This window comes from Eretmochelys imbricata, chromosome 1 (genome assembly GCF_965152235.1).
Source record: "Eretmochelys imbricata isolate rEreImb1 chromosome 1, rEreImb1.hap1, whole genome shotgun sequence".
Taxonomy (NCBI): Eukaryota; Metazoa; Chordata; order Testudines; family Cheloniidae; genus Eretmochelys; species Eretmochelys imbricata.
The window spans coordinates 188,227,716-188,244,273 of record NC_135572.1 but is presented as its reverse complement, the minus strand read 5'-3'; the positions used below and the strand labels follow the sequence as shown (position 1 = coordinate 188,244,273).

General features: G+C 43.1%; 1 protein-coding gene across 4 annotated transcripts in view; it reads right to left on the bottom strand.

The window, feature by feature from the left end:
* Positions 1–16,558, bottom strand: part of DCAF6 (DDB1 and CUL4 associated factor 6) — a 165,158-nt gene that overhangs the window by 24,787 nt on the left and 123,813 nt on the right. The gene's annotated exons all lie outside the window — the stretch shown is intronic.

The window sequence follows — 16,558 nt, the reverse complement described above, 5'->3', positions numbered from 1 at the left end:
TACTGCCAAACTTAGTTGTCAAAACCCTTAAGTCTTCCTACAATTAACATACTGGGGTATTTCACTGAGAGAGACAAGAGTATTCCATCTCAAGTGCTTTTACATTTTTTAACTTTATGAGGTGGAGAAACATCCCCCAAAACCCAGTGTGTCTCTTCCTAAATTTGCACTATCAATCCTGGCTATAAAAATTATGCTCAATTCCATAAATTGATCCGTCCAAAAATTAAAACAGGCCTTTGAACAATGTATTCCTAAATAGTGCTAATTAATCTCGCTCCAGAACCAAGTGTTCTCCAATACAAAACAAGCCAAATCAACGGTGGCACATGCAAAATACAAGTGCCAAAGCTAATGAAGTTTAAAAAAAAAAAGTGTTTGTTCTACATGAGTAAACACTTTTTACATTATGATTATTTTTATGGCATACACTAAAGAGATTAATGTGATGTTAAATTTGTACACAGCAATTTCTTCTCACTCTGTTTCCATGCAATGCATGCAGTTAAATATAACTCATCAAGCAATCTGCTCTACAATTTCCAGCATCCAAAGTTTGGCAAATTTAAAAGTGGTAACAGCTAACAGAAAAACTGGTTAGATGTGGAAAACGAGGACCTGGTAAATCCATCATACAGAAGGAAGAAAAAGGGGGAGAGGGAGGAAGATACTGAATTACCTCATTATTCTATCACCTATTGCTGTTCCTCTGATATTAAATCTAGTGAAGGGAACAATAGTTAAAGTCATTCACAAATCCCGTGTACTGAGTTTTTAAAGATTAGAGTCTATTACAGAATGTGTTCCGATTATTTCAAAAATTCTACTTCTTCCATATGAGTTAATACATGAAAAACATTTTAATTTCAATCAATCCTCCCCCCAGTTTTTGCATATTTTTATTAGTACACAATAAGTTTTTGTAAATACAGGTTTTATAAAATACAGTAATTACTCATCAATTGAATTGTAGCAGGTGTGGCAGCAAGTTGCATAAACATTTCCACTGCAAATTCTCTATTTTGAGTCCCTTATGACTTCAAATTTTCCACTAATTGGACTGATTTTCGAGCCTTAGTCTCTGCTCAGAGGTGACCTTTTATCAGAAAGTTTGAATCGAACCAATTCGGCCATTTGAATATGTAAATAGCCCTCACTGGGAAGTGCCTTGGACTATTCAGGTGAAAACTGATTTTGATCTGACATGATGTTTGACTGGTCATAATTCAATTGTGTGCACTTGCAGAACACTTTGCAAAGTATTTTCTCACTAAGCCCACAGAGTTCACAGCTAAGGAAGGCCATGCTTTCTGCACATACATGACTAACTTTGCTGCGTTTTGAGAAGTTTGTGCACATCTAACTTAGAAGATATTTAGCTGCTTTGGCATGCAACAAAAGGGACTCTTCTCCCCATGGACTCCACAAGGAGCACAGGAGAGAAGTCCCTTCTGCAGACCTTGTAGGGTAAGTGACAATGTTCCAGCAGCATCTAGTCAAATAGTTTCACAATATGAAATTTATTTTCATCCTTATTCTTTAAATATACCCTAGGAAATTCCATCAGATAATTGTTCACGGGTGTGTTAAAAATGTCATATTAGATTAGTTAACTAGACCAACTACTATAAAATAGATTTCAAGAGCCAAGCATTTCACTTCTTTTAGTCAATATAGTCTTCACCTTTCCTAAGGTAATGTTATACTATAGCAGCAGAGGTGCTAAAGGAAAAGAATGAGATGGCCATTCCATCCTAAGTCTCCCATTTTCAGTTCTGGGAGATAATGGCTCATGGCTGGTCTCAGCCCAAAACGTAACAACTCCGGAGAGTTTGGGCAGTTTCACAATTATGTAAACCTGTAAAAATACTTGTTTTGGACTTTAAAACCACTGCTGTGGACTTTTTCTATGTTCAAACAACAAACAGCTTTTTAAAAGATATATTTCTACCGCATTCAAGATAAACAGAGGAATAGTTACATGGGAATCACCGTAAGGAATGCTATGTCAGATAAGTAAAATGAAAATATTAAATTATAGGTCTACTATATTTTTTTTAGTTTTACCTTTTTGACAAATTGACAAGATTTTTTTCCCAGAATTTAATTGCTTTCTATTTAACATCTATTTAATCTTTATTGTAAGTCTAAATACTAAATCATACTAATATTGGGCAACAGATTGACTGCTACTTTAGACTCCAAACATATCTAAGTTATGTGCATTAGATGATAAATCCTGGTTAATTGACTTGAAGACCAGGATGTTTTTATATACTTTATAGAAGCTCTCTTTGGTGCTGTTGTTTTAGGAATAACAAAGTAGGTTCAGATTTCATGTTTCCATATCTATAGCATAGGTCTACTGGTACAGTTAAATTTAGGACAAGCTTTTTGCTTGCAGACACCATGTTCTGTATTCCTTAAGTCAAGCGCTAGAGAGAGTTGGTCCTGTGGATAGATTCCCAGAACACATAACACAGGGTCAAATAAATAGAGCCAGTTCCCAGTTTGGAACACATTAAAAGTTGGATTAGGTATCTAAATGAGTGCACATAATGGGAGATCCCTAAAAAACATATGAATGATGCATAATGAATCACATTTAGAACATCTGAAGTGTAGATTTATATTCATTTTGTTCAAAATTGAAGGAAAGTAGTAAAAAGTTCATGAAGCATGAAGTACTATATTTGCTTTTTAAGGATTAGAAACAGGTTGCAAAGGGGTATTCAAGTGCTTCTGCCACTGATTATCCTTAGGAGGAACTGTAAGATCTTGACTCCAGAGTACAGAATTTGGGGTATACACTTGCCAGCATTCCTCAACAGAAAAATTGTACACTATAGACAAGGGCTAATTTGGGTTATGTTGCTATCTGAATTTTTCTTCTGCATCATTCTTTGCTAACTCTAGTATTTCTCCAATGTCTCGGAAGTGTTTAACTTGTAGATACATATAGAAATCCAGAGATCAAACTTTATTCTAAGCAGTTCAAAGTTCAGTAATGTTATACTCTGGAAAAGGTCTCCAATAGTCAACAGGATTTTAGCATCCCCTCTTTGAAAGTTAGTGTCTCCTTTTCCTAGAGGAACACACCAGATATTCCCATGAAGTCAATGAGAATTTTGGCACTTTGTCAAGGTACCTGATTATATTTTTCTATATTTACAGAGGTGCCCCCTACTATAGCATGTAATCTAATCACCTGAGGGACCCAAATGTCTTTACCATAAATCAGATTGAAAAGAATAAAGGGTGAGCAATGTACTACATCAGTACTTTGTCACGAGGGGCTGTTTCTCTGCAGCCCAAATATATTGAATTACGGCTGTCCAGCAATAGAATTTCCAACCGGGAAAGTAAACACATCCTTTTCTGTCTCTGGACTCTCAACAAGCTGATTTGTGGTCGTTTTCCATACTCCATCAAGGTCTGTTACTTTAAATATCAAATAGGTAACAACAATGGAATGAATTTTAGGAAGTACAACACTCAGTGAAGCATGCTAATTTATCAAGCTGACTTGGCCAAACAGATAATGGTAAAAACAATGAGGAGTCCGGTGGCACCTTAAAGACTTTAAGGTGCCACCAGACTCCTTGTTGTTTTTGTGGATACAGACTAACATGGCTACCCCTCAGATAATGGTAAAGTAAATTATCTTTAAGGGTATCGCTGAACAGGAGCTGGGAAGTAAGATTCCCAGCTCAGGTAGACACACATATTTTCAGGTGCTAGCTCTGCTTGAGCTGGTATGCTAAAAACAGCGGCGTTACCATGGTGGCACAGATGGGGGCTCGGGCTAGCAGCCTGAGTACAATCCTGCCTGCCTCCTTCGGCATGGACTTGGGCAGCCAGCTCAAGCAGCCATGATCACACTATTTTTTAGGTGCTAGCTCGAGCAGAGCTAGTGTTTGTATGCTAGCCAAGTGAGAATTCCAACTCCCATCTGCTGTGTGGATGTACCAATAAAGTCCTGGTGCACAATATACAAAAGTAGTTCTACATTTAGTATAACTTTCCATACTATTGAACAAAATGTTAAAGAGTCTTGAAGGATAGGTGCAAATAAGCATCACCTCTGACTTGGTCATATTTACATGAAAGAGCTACATGATAATGTTTTTGGCATCTATGGACTAGTCTACTCTAGAAGCCATACACTGGCTCAGCTACACCAATGCAGTGCATCTGGCGAAGATGTTCTATGCCGAGGGAAGAGAGCTCTCCTGTGGGCATAATAAATCCACCTCCGCGAGAGACGGTAGCTATGTCCTGCCGACATAGTGCTGTTCGCACCAGCGCTTGTAAATTACAACGACCTGTCGCTTGGGGAGTGGCTTATTCACACCCCTGAGTTGACGTAAATTATACTGAAGTAAGTGGTAGTGTAGACTGGCCTAAGACTTCTTTAAGCTATTAAATGGAGACTTATGTTTCACTCTGATCAGGCAGAATGTCATTATCAAAGACCAAAATTTTACGTTTTTTGAAGTACTGGGATGTCCTGAATACCTGAAAGCCTCTGATAGCTATTACACCTTGAGACATGCAGCCTAGAGAACATATTTAAATCTGAGATCTAAGAATCCTAAAACTCTTTTATCTATGGAAATCCTCCCAAATCCCACTCCATTGACAAGGTCATGAACATTCTCATCTGACTCTTTTCCCAAAGTAATATACTTCAGATTCCTCTTCCTAGCTGCAGATACCCTCTGAACCTCATCTCTTCTCAAGACCTGGTACCACAATATGCACACATTTGAATGTACAGTCTGAATACATGTAATTTGCAGATATTGGGGCAGTTGGCCCTGGGATAGAAGTAAAGAGGAGTTGGGCATGGTGGGTTTGTTATTAGGGAAAGGGTTTAATCACTGGTATAGTACTAACAATTTTGTAAATCAAGGATCATATGTGGCAGTACATTAAAATTACAAGGAGTTGAATTCAGTACTCACTCAGACAAACTCACTAACTACAAAAAAGGTTTTGTCTGAATAAGTTGTACTGAAGAGGATTCACAGTCAGCTTCCAAGACTGCCAGTGTGGTCTTTAACTGGAAAAATCATGGTTTTCCCTCACACACAAACCCTTGCCACTTATATACCAATAGTTTGAAAGGTATTCTAAAATCCTGAAACCAGAGGGAAAAAATTTGAATTTTATTATTTAACCTTGTCACCATTCAGCTATGTAGGAAAGCTCTGCTCCTTATACATATACACAAGAACAAACTGAAGTGAATGAGGCATTAAATCTAATTTTAATCAAAAGCCTGGACGCAATCCTAAACCACATTGGGCTGTACAGCCATTCAATGGAAAAAGGCAACCATTATAGTTTGGTTTTTATTTTCATATGAAATATTTAACCGAATCAACTTCAGTGCAGTTAACATATACTAGATTTACACTGGTGTAACTAAGAGCAGAATTTGGGCTTACATTCGTCACTGATGCAGTCAGATACAGACAAGGGAGAAGTCTGTAAAATTAAGTGTAATATCCACTCACGGCACTACTGCAATCTTTATCAAATAATCAACAGAACACCCGATAGGGATAAAAAAATTATGAGAGGGGAACTTAAGGAAGATGCTAGGTTCCTGGCCCAAGGTCACAAAGGAAGTACATATCAGAGATGGGATTAGAATTTGGGAGACTTGATTCATAGCCTTGTGTTCAAACCAGCAGACCACACCATATGCTGTCCTTCCTGAGGAAATTGACTTAAAATCTTTGTCTCTAACTACTAAGATTCTAATGCTACACATAATACTCCACTGAGTGAGGCAGTGGTCCTGTGGAAAAATAGTATGTAGTCATGTAACAAAAGACTAACATTATGCATACACATAAGGTGGACAAATTAAAGTTGCACAGGCAACCTTAAATCTGGCATTTCCTAACTTTTCAGTGTAACCTTAGTAATGTTCTTTTAACAGTTTGTGTAATTTTTAGTTTTTTGTTATTTTTTTAAAGGAACTGAAATAATAGTTATTCCATCATGTGGCATCATATTGACACCCACATAGGTTATCAACAGGGTGGAAACCTTTATATCCATCACAGTGGCAGAGCTTTGTTCAACTGGTAGCAGTAGTAGGTTGTCATCCTCTATGTGAGCCAGCAGAGGAATGGTGAGACTCAGGAATTTTGGGTTCCACTCTAGGCTCAGGAAGGAAGCATGTTGTAGTGGATACAGACTCTTCTACACATTCCTACCCAGCTTGATTCCTTTTGCCGCCTCCTACCCAGCATGTCCTTGGTTCCAAGTTATATCTCTTCCCCACCTTGGCTCCTCATCCCAGTCTCCTCACCTAGCCAGTCTCAGACTCCATTCCTCAAAGCTTCTCATCCCAGTCCTACCGCCCCTAGCCCCGAAGCTCCTTCTCACCAGTCTCCTTGCTCTGCTAGTCCCAGTTCCTTCCTCCTGGCTTCTCATCCAATCTATTTCCCCACCACTACCGTGGTCTTCAGTTGCCCCCGCATACCCAGTCCCCGTCTCCATCCCTGGGCTCCCTATTGAATCTCAGTGTCTCCCCCATCTCAGCTCCTTGTCACAGTTTTTGTCCAGTCAGTCCCAGTTTATCCCCTGAACCTTGTTAGATCTGTCTCCCTTTTCCCTTCATTTTCTGTCCCCCACTCCACTGGTTCTCAGTCCCAGTCTTCCTCTCCCGTCCCTTCAGTCTCCAGTCCCAGGATCGTCCTACCGAGTCTTTGCCCCAGCTTACTTCTCCCTTAAGACTCCACAGGTCTAGCTTTTTTTCCCCCCTTTTGTATTTGTATCAGGCTGGTTTGTCTCCAGGGGGAGTCACTGAGCACAGGACAGACAGGCTTCCTGCTCTCAATTCAGGAACCCGGATGCAGTACAGTTTATAGCAACCCAGAGCTGCAATGTCAGGCAAAGTCCTGCTCAGCCCCAGGCTGGCATATACCCAGTGCATATGGAATCTCTGGGGTATTTAGCTGCTAAAATCTAAGAAGTCTCTCCTGAGCATGTGAGAACTATGATTTTTCAAAGGCTTATAACTTGACCAAATTTGGGCAGATTTTCATGGGTTCAGCAAAATGCACAATCCTGACACAGAGGCCACCCCCTACCAAATTTCAAGTCCCTGATCCAAAACTTTTCAAACAAAATGTCAGATTGTTTTGTTTTTTAAAATGGGCAAAATGTATTTTTCCCTGGCCTCATTCTCAAATGAATGAACCATTTTCGCAGAAATTAAAAAAAAAAAATCAACCTGAAACAGATACAGCATAGAAAATTTCAGCTCAAATTGCTAAAGTTTGACGAAGTTATAAGCAACTAAAAAAGTGCTGAGACTGTAATATCAAAACTGTGACATGAGACAAGAACTTGGTTGGAGTTATACCCTGCTAAAAACTGAAGTTTAAGCACATGCTCAAGTCTCACTGAGGAGACTTATTGCTTTGCTGAATTAAAGCCTATGAATCCTAACTGGTGTTGCACATTAGCTAGGACACTTGAAATTGCTGAAAAAAATAATGAAGATTGCCAGAAACTGGCTCTACTGGTGGTACATAACAAAGCACCATCCTTGATTATTTACCCTTAACCTGTTATAAGACTTTTAGCTTTCCTCACTAGAAGGCTGCAAAGCCAACAAAACTATGTAAAAAACACTGATAAATCCTGCTGAGATTTTCATAGAATGTCTTCAGTTGTTGGGGCATTACACAGGTATCTAGTGAGCCTACCAAGGAATAAGAAAAGGAGTACTTGTGGCACCTTAGCCCTGGTCTACACTAGGACTTTAGGTCGAATTTAGCAGCATTAAATCGATGTAAACCTGCACCCGTCCACTTGATGAAGCCCTTTATTTCGACTTAAAGGGCTCTTAAAATTGATTTCCTTACTCCGCCCCTGACAAGCGGATTATCGCTTAAATCGGCCTTGCCGGCTCGAATTTGGGGTACTGTGGACACAATTCGACGGTATTGGCCTCCGGGAGCTATCCCAGAGTGCTCCATTGTGAACGCTGTGGACAGCACTCTCAACTCAGATGCACTGGCCAGGTAGACAGGAAAAGAACCGCGAACTTTTGAATCTCTTTTCCTGTTTGGCCAGCGTGGCAAACTGCAGGTGACCACGCAGAGCTCATCAGCGGAGGTGACCATGATGGAGTCCCAGAATCACAAAAGAGCTCCAGCATGGACCGAATGGGAGGTACGGGATCTGATCGCTGTATGGGGAGAGGAATCCGTGCTATCAGAACTCCATTCCAGTTTTCGAAATGCCAAAACCTTTGTCAAAATCTCCCAGGGCATGAAGGACAGAGGCCATAACAGGGATCAGAAGCAGTGCCGCGTGAAACTGAAGGAGCTGAGGCAAGCCTACCAGAAAACCAGAGAGGCGAACGGCCTCTCCGGGTCAGAGCCCCAAACATGCCGCTTCTATGATGAGCTGCATGCCATTTTAGGGGGTTCAGCCACCATTACTCCAGCCGTGTTGTTTGACTCCTTCAATGGAGATGGAGGCAATACGGAAGCAGGTTTTGGGGACGAAGAAGATGATGAGGTTGTAGATAGCTCACAGCAAGCAAGCGGAGAAACCGGTTTTCCCGACAGCCAGGAACAGTTTCTCACCCTGGACCTGGAGCCAGTACCCCCCGAACCCACCCAAGGCTGCCTCCCAGCAGGCGGAGAAGGGACCTCCGGTGAGTGTACCTTTTAAAATACTATACATGGTTTAAAAGCAAGCATGTGAAAAGATTAATTTGCCCTGGCATTCGCGACTCTCCTGGATGTACTCCCAAAGCCTTTGCAAAAGGTTTCTGGGGAGGGCAGCCTTATTGCGTCCTTCATGGTAGGACACTTCACCACTCCAGGCCAGTAACACGTACTCGGGAATCACTGTACAACAAAGCATTGCAGCGTATGTTTGCTGGTGTTCAAACAACATCCGTTCTTTATCTCTCTGTGTTATCCTCAGGAGAGAGATATAATTCATGGTCACCTGGTTGAAATAGAGTGCTTTTCTTCAGGGGACACTCAGAGGAGCCCATTCCTGCTGGGCTGTTTGCCTGTGGTGAAGAGAAATGTTCCCCGCTGTTAGCCACGCGGTGGGGGGAGGCAAAATGCGACCTTGTAATGACAGCACATGTGCTATGTATGTAATGTTAACAGCAAGGTTTACCCTGAAAGAGTGTAGCCACTGTTTTATAAAATGTGTCTTTTTAAATACCGCTGTCCCTTTTTTTTCTCCACCAGCTGCATGTGTTTCAGTGATCACAGGATCTTCTCCCTCCCAGAGGCTAGTGAAGCTTAGAAAGGAAAAAAAAAAACGCACTCGAGATGAAATGTTCTCCGAGCTCATGCTGTCCTCCCACACTGACAGAGCACAGACGAATGCGTGGAGGCAAATAATGTCAGAGTGCAGGAAAGCACAAAATGACTGGGAGGAGAGGTGGCGGGCCGAAGAGAGTAAGTGGCGGGCTGAAGCTCAAATGTGGCAGCAGCGTGATGAGAGGAGGCAGGATTCAATGCTGAGGCTGCTGGAGGATCAAACCAGTATGCTCCAATGCATGGTTGAGCTGCAGCAAAGGCAGCTGGAGCACAGACTGCCACTACAACCCCTGTGTAACCAACTGCCCTCCTCCCCAAGTTCCATAGCCTCCACACCCAGACGCCCAAGAACGCGGTGCGGGGGCCGCCGGCCAACCAGCCACTCCGCCACAGAGGATTGCCCAAAACAAAAGAAGGCTGGCATTCAATAAATTTTAAAGTTGTAAACTTTTAAAGTGCTGTGTGGCATTTTCCTTCCCTCCTCCAACCACCCCTCCTGGGCTACCTTGGTAGTCATCCCCCTATTTGTGTGATGAATGAATAAAGAATGCATGAATGTGAAGCAACAATGACTTTATTGCCTCTGCAAGTGGTGATCGAAGGGAGGAGGGGAGGGTGGTTAGCTTACAGGGAAGTAGAGTGAACCAAGGGGCAGGGGGTTTCATCAAGGAGAAACAAACAGGACTTTCACACCGTAGCCTGTCCAGTCATGAAACTGGTTTTCAAAGCTTCTCTGATGCGTACCGCGCCCTCCTGTGCTGTTCTAACCGCCCTGGTGTCTGGCTGCGCGTAACCAGCAGCCAGGCGATTTGCCTCAACCTCCCACCCCGCCATAAACGTCTCCCCCTTACTCTCACAGATATTGTTGAGCACACAGCAAGCAGTAATAACAGTGGGAATATTGGTTTCGCTGAGCTCTAAGCGAGTCAGTAAACTGCGCCAGCGCGCCTTTAAACGTCCAAATGCACATTCTACCACCATTCTGCACTTGCTCAGCCTGTAGTTGAACAGCTCCTGACTACTGTCCAGGATGCCTGTGTACGGCTTCATGAGCCATGGCATTAAGGGGTAGGCTGGATCCCCAAGGATATATATAGGCATTTCAACATCCCCAACAGTTATTTTCTGATCTGGGAATAAAGTCCCTTCCTGCAGCTTTTGAAATAGACCAGAGTTCCTGAAGATGCAAGTGTCATGTACCTTTCCCAGCCATCCCACGTTGATGTTGGTGAAACGTCCCTTGTGATCCACCAGAGCTTGCAGCACTATTGAAAAGTACCCCTTGCGGTTTATGTACTCGCCGGCTTGGTGCTCCGGTGCCAAGATAGGGATATGCGTTCCGTCTATGGCCCCACCACAGTTAGGGAATCCCATTGCAGCAAAGCCATCCACTATGACCTGCACATTTCCCAGGGTCGCTACCCTTGATATCAGCAGATCTTTGATTGCGTGGGCTACTTGCATCACAGCAGCCCCCACAGTAGATTTGCCCACTCCAAATTGATTCCCAACTGACCGGTAGCTGTCTGGCGTTGCAAGCTTCCACAGGGCTATTGCCACTCGCTTCTCAACTGTGAGGGCTGCTCTCATCTTGGTATTCATGCGCCTCAGGGCAGGGGAAAGCAAGTCACAAAGTTCCACGAAAATGCCCTTATGCATGCGTAAGTTTCGCAGCCACTGGGAATCGTCCCAGACCTGCAACACTATGCGGTCCCACCAGTCTGTGCTTCTTTCCTGAGCCCAGAATAGGCGTTCCACAGCATGAACCTGCCCCATTAGCACCATGATGCATGCATTGGCAGGGCCCATGCTTTCAGAGAAATCTGTCTCCATGTCCTGATCACTCATGTGACCGCGCTGACGTCGCCTCCTCACCCGGTATCGCTTTGCCAGGTTCTGGTGTTGCATATACTGCTGGATAATGCGTGTGGTGTTTAATGTGCTCCTAACTGCCAAAGTGAGCTGAGCGGCCTCCATGCTTGCCTTGGTATGGCGTCCGCACAGAAAAAAGGCGCGGAACGATTGTCTGCCGTTGCTCTGACGGAGGGAGGAGCGACTGACGACACGGCTTACAGGGTTGGCTTCAGGGAGCTAAAATCAACAAAGGGGGTGGCTTTACATCAAGGAGTATTTCAGGCAGGACTTCATGGAGGGTTCCAATAAGAAATGGTGCACCTAAGTTATTGTTCTTATTGGAACAAGGAGGTTAGCGTGGCCTCTGATTGATACATGGCTAGATTTACCTCGCTGCACCTTCTCTGTGAGTGACTGCAGTGTGACCTAGAGGAATGAGTCCCCTAGACGGGTGGGGGGAAAGCAAATGAGTACAAAACAAATCTGGTCTATTTCTTGTTTTGATCCACTCCATCTATCTTTTACATCTTTGGCTGGCAGCAGACGGTGCAGAAGGACTGCATGCCATCCACATCTCATGGCTGCTCGGCAGAAGATGGTACAGTACGACTGCTAGCCATCCTCATCTCTTGCCTGCCCGGCAGAAGATGGTACAGTACGACTGCTAGCAATCCGTATCGCCTGCCTGCTCACCATAAGACGGTTCAATAGGACTGACTGCAGGACTAAAGAGAATGACCTGGTCAAGTCACTCCAAATTTAGTCCCTGCACCCAAGTCTGCCCAGGCGCTCCCAGCTGACGTGGCCAGGAGCACCTCGGACACGACGAGGACTGCTACCAGTCGTACTGTACCGCCTGCTGCCACAAGGCAATGGGTTGCTGCTACTGTGTAGCAATGCCGTACCGCGTCTACCAGCACCCAGGAGACATACGGTGACGGTTACCTGAGCGGGTTCCATGCTTGCTGTGGTATGGCGTCTGCACAGGTAACTCAGGAAAAAAGGCGCGAAACGATTGTCTGCCCTTGCTTTCACGGAGGGAGGGAGGGAGGGAAAGGGGGCCTGACGATATGTACCCAGAACCACCCACGACAATGTTTTAGCCCCATCAGGCATTGGGATCTCAACCCAGAATTCCAATGGGCGGCAGAGACTGCGGGAACTGTGGGATAGCTATCCATAGTGCAACGCTCCGGAAGTCAACTCTAGCCTCGGTACTGTGGAAGCACTCCGCCGAGTTAATGCACTTAATGCACTTAGAGCATTTTCTGTGGGGGGACACACACTCGAATATATAAAACCGATTTCTAAAAAACCGACTTCTATAAATTCGACCTTATTCCGTAGTGTAGACATACCCTTAGAGACTAACAAATTTATTTGAGCATAAGCTTTCGTGAGCTACAGCTCATGAAATCGGATGCATTCAGTGGAAAATACAGTGGGGAGATTTATATACACAGAGAACATGAAACAATGGGTGTTACCATACACACTGTAAGGAGAGTGATCACTTAAGATGAGCTAATACCAGGAGGAGGGAGGGGGGGCGGGGGGAGAAAACCTTTTGTAGTGATAATCAAGGTGGGCCATTTCCAGCAGTTGACAAGAACGTCTGAGGAACAGTGGGGGGGGACGGGGACGGGGACACATGGGGAAATAGTTTTACTTTGTGTAATGACCCATCTACTCCCAGTCTCTATTCAAGCCTAAGTTAATTGTATGCAGTTTGCAAATTAATTCCAATTTAGCAGTCTCTCGTTGGAGTCTGCTTTTGAAGATTTTTTGTTGAAGAATTGTCACTTTTAGGTCTCTAATCAAGCGACCAGAGAGATTGAAGCGTTCTCTGACTGGTTTTTGATTGTTATAATTCTTGATGTCTGATTTGTGTCCATTTATTCTTTTACGTAGAGACTGTCCAATTTGACCAATGTACATGGCAGAGGGGCATTGCTGGCACATGATGGCATATATCACATTGGTGGATGTGCAGGTGAAAGAGCCTCTGATAGTGTGGCTGATGTGATTAGGCCCTATGATGGTGTCCCCTGAATAGATATGTGGACACAGTTGGCAACGGGCTTTGTTGCAAGGATAGGTTTCTGGGTTAGTGGTTCTGATGTGTGGTGTGTGATTGCTGGTGAGTATTTGCTTCAGGTTGTGCGGCTGTCTGTAGGCAAGGACTGGCCTGTCTCCCAAGATTTGTGAGAGTGATGGGTCGTCCTTCAGGATAGGTTGTAGATCCTTGATGATGCGTTGGAGAGGTTTTAGTTGGGGGCTGAAGGTGATGGCTAGTGGTGTTCTGTTATTTTCTTTGTTGGGCCTGTCCTGTAGTAGGTGACTTCTGGGTACTCTTCTGGCTCTGTCAATCTGTTTCTTCACTTCAGCAGGTGGGTATTGTAATTGTAAGAAAAAATAGTAAAACTATTTCCCCATGTTTATGCCCCCCCCCCACACCTCACTGTTCCTCAGACGTTCTTGTCAACTGCTGGAAATGGCCCACCTTGATTATCACTACAAAAGGTTTTCTCCCCCCCCGTGCCCCCGCCGGTATTAGCTCATCTTAAGTGATCACTCTCCTTACAGTGTGTATGGTAACACCCATTGTTTGATGTTCTCTGTGTATATAAATCTCCCCACTGTATTTTCCACTGAATGCATCCGATGAAGTGAGCTGTAGCTCACGAAAGCTTATGCTCAAATAAATGTGTTAGTCTCCAAGGTGCCACAAGTACTCCTTTTCTTTTTGCGAATACAGACTAAACATGGCTGCTACTCTGATACCAAGGAATAGTGCAGACTCCACAACATCCTCTGGAGGAAAAGCAGCATTTAATGAAGTTATTGCTCACCCATCATTCTGACATGGAGGTAAGACAATACACTGCAACTGCTACAGTAAAAGAGAAGATGAGGGAAAGATTAAAAAAGAGCCATGTGCCAGATATAAAGATAAAGAAAGGAGCAAGAAAACTCCCAGAGCCTTTTTCCAGCCTCAGAAATGTGACTTGTTTTGTTGTCTAAAGCTTTACAAATGTTAAGTGAATTCATGCCTGGTGAAAGGTGCCCAACTTACAACCCCGGATACTGAAGTCACAGAAATTTATGTATCTATGATATTTATAAAACATTAGTCACCTGGGACTGCATGAACACGTGGGTTTTGAAATAACTAAGAAAAAAGTTTTTTTAAAACCATGTGTTAATCAACTGTGGTAAAACACCAGGGTGGGCAGGGCATTTGTAGTTCTCTCACATGTTAACGGGTCAAGATAAAAATAGAGTAATGTAGTGAAATCACATTTTTTCCCTAGTGTGGACATACTCCAGAAGGGTAAACTTTTCCACAATGCCTCATCAATGTACCTCAAACCAAACCATGAGGGGCAAAAGGGCAGTTCAGGGTCCATGGTCCATTCAATCCTGTTCCTCTCTAACATTCCAGTAAGAGTCCCAAAAAATGTCAATTACAGTGGTAGGCTTTGATACACTGCTCAGTGTTCTGGGCTATGATGTCATCTAGGGACACAGACATGAAGTCAAGCCTCAGAGCGGCAGCCGTGTTAGTCTGGATCTGTAAAAGCGGCAAAGAGTCCTGTGGCACCTTATAGACTAACCGACATATTGGAGCATGAGCTTTCATGGATGAATACCCACTTCGTCGGATGCATGTCATTAGTTTGTTAGTCTATAAGGTGCCACAGGACTCTTTGCCGCTTTTATAGACATGAAGTCCTATATTTAAAAAATCTCCTCAGCTATGCAATCCCTTGGAAAATTCCTACTTTGCAGAACTTATGAATCCCAGGGAAAACAGGATGAGTCATTCATTGCATCCACCCTCCAAGACCTAAATATACATCAAAGAGCCAATATGAAACAAAACAATTAAGGAGGACATTAAAGTTGATGCCAAGTTAATTTCTTTAGCAACAGTACAGCTAATTTTCAACTATTTGCATTTCCAGTGTACATAATTAACAGAAACATAACCTCTATCCCATACAAATACAGTGTTAAGTATGTCCCAAAAGAGAGATGTACCATATCCTAAGGTGCAACTGAAAGTGAGAATAAAAATTTTAAAAATATATTGCCTTGAGTCCAATAGCTGAAAGTTTGCCTAATAAATTATGATAGTATTTGAATAGTCCAGGCATTGATGTTAACAGCATATTTTGGTGAATGGGAGGATTATTATGTCAATGATGGATTAAGATGTCAAGTATATGATATATAGGAAACTTTCTTAGCAACAATGGTCAAAAAAGGTTTGGGGTTTTTTTGCAACCATAATTTTCTAGTAACTCTCAATCATTATTAGTCCTGTCCATATTGGTATTCAGAAGTTAACAAGAGAAAAAGGGTAAGAAAGTTCTCTTCTCATGAGAGAGAAAAAGGAAAATTCAAAATTATTTCATCAACCACCAATGGAGAAAAGGCACAGTATATCAAACATACGCTACAGAAAAATGCAGCGCTGCTTACCAATAGTGAGTACTTTTGCAAACCAAGGATGTTTACAGTGCAGATAGGCAAACTGTAGACCATTGTATCTGTGACAGATGGGCAACTTCCTGCAATAACCTTGGAAGACCTTACTGTATTAAGTTTACGTATCATTGTGAGCCAGGATTGTAAGTAACCTTTCCAGGTGTGCGATGAGACTGATACAAGACCTGGGAGCTCAAAAGACTGTACTGAAAATGTGCCAGACAATTATGAAGTTTTGAGTCAAAAAGTGGTAAGTGGATTTCTTGGGGGATCCCGAGGGAGAAGTTAATGCAAACACCCCACCTCCGGTTATGCAGAAACCCAGCCTTTTGAAGCTACTCCCTGAGGACACGGTCTTTGTCTGCAGATTTCTATGTTTCTATGACTACCTGTTACAGAAGGCCAACATCAAAGGCCAAGGTAATATAAAGAAATGGGTAATCTGCCCCGCCTTCATTCTGGTTTGGGACCTAAGGTGGATGAACTTGTAACCATGATGAAAACCCAGCTGTGGATGTTGAAGGACTAAAACCTACCAGAGCCCTAGGTTGGAGTTGAGGGTGACCTCCGATAAGCTTTTTAGCATGCATGTATGTTTTTATTGTTTTAAGTTAAAGCATTACAGAGAAAACATATTAAAAATGAATGTGCTTGCTTAGAAGCATCTGCGTGGTAATTATAATCTGGGGCAATACACAGGTCATAACCCTGGGAGAGAAGGCAAAACAAAAGCACTGGCCTTTTAGGAAGTCTGGCTGGCTGGGAGATCAGTGTAAATCAGGAAGCTGTAGAACCTTAAAAACCCCAGTCAGAAGGGAGTGAGATGCGGGTCTCTGGCCAGGAAAGGTGATATCTGGGAGCCAGAAGCCCAAAGTGGATGCCACTGGTGG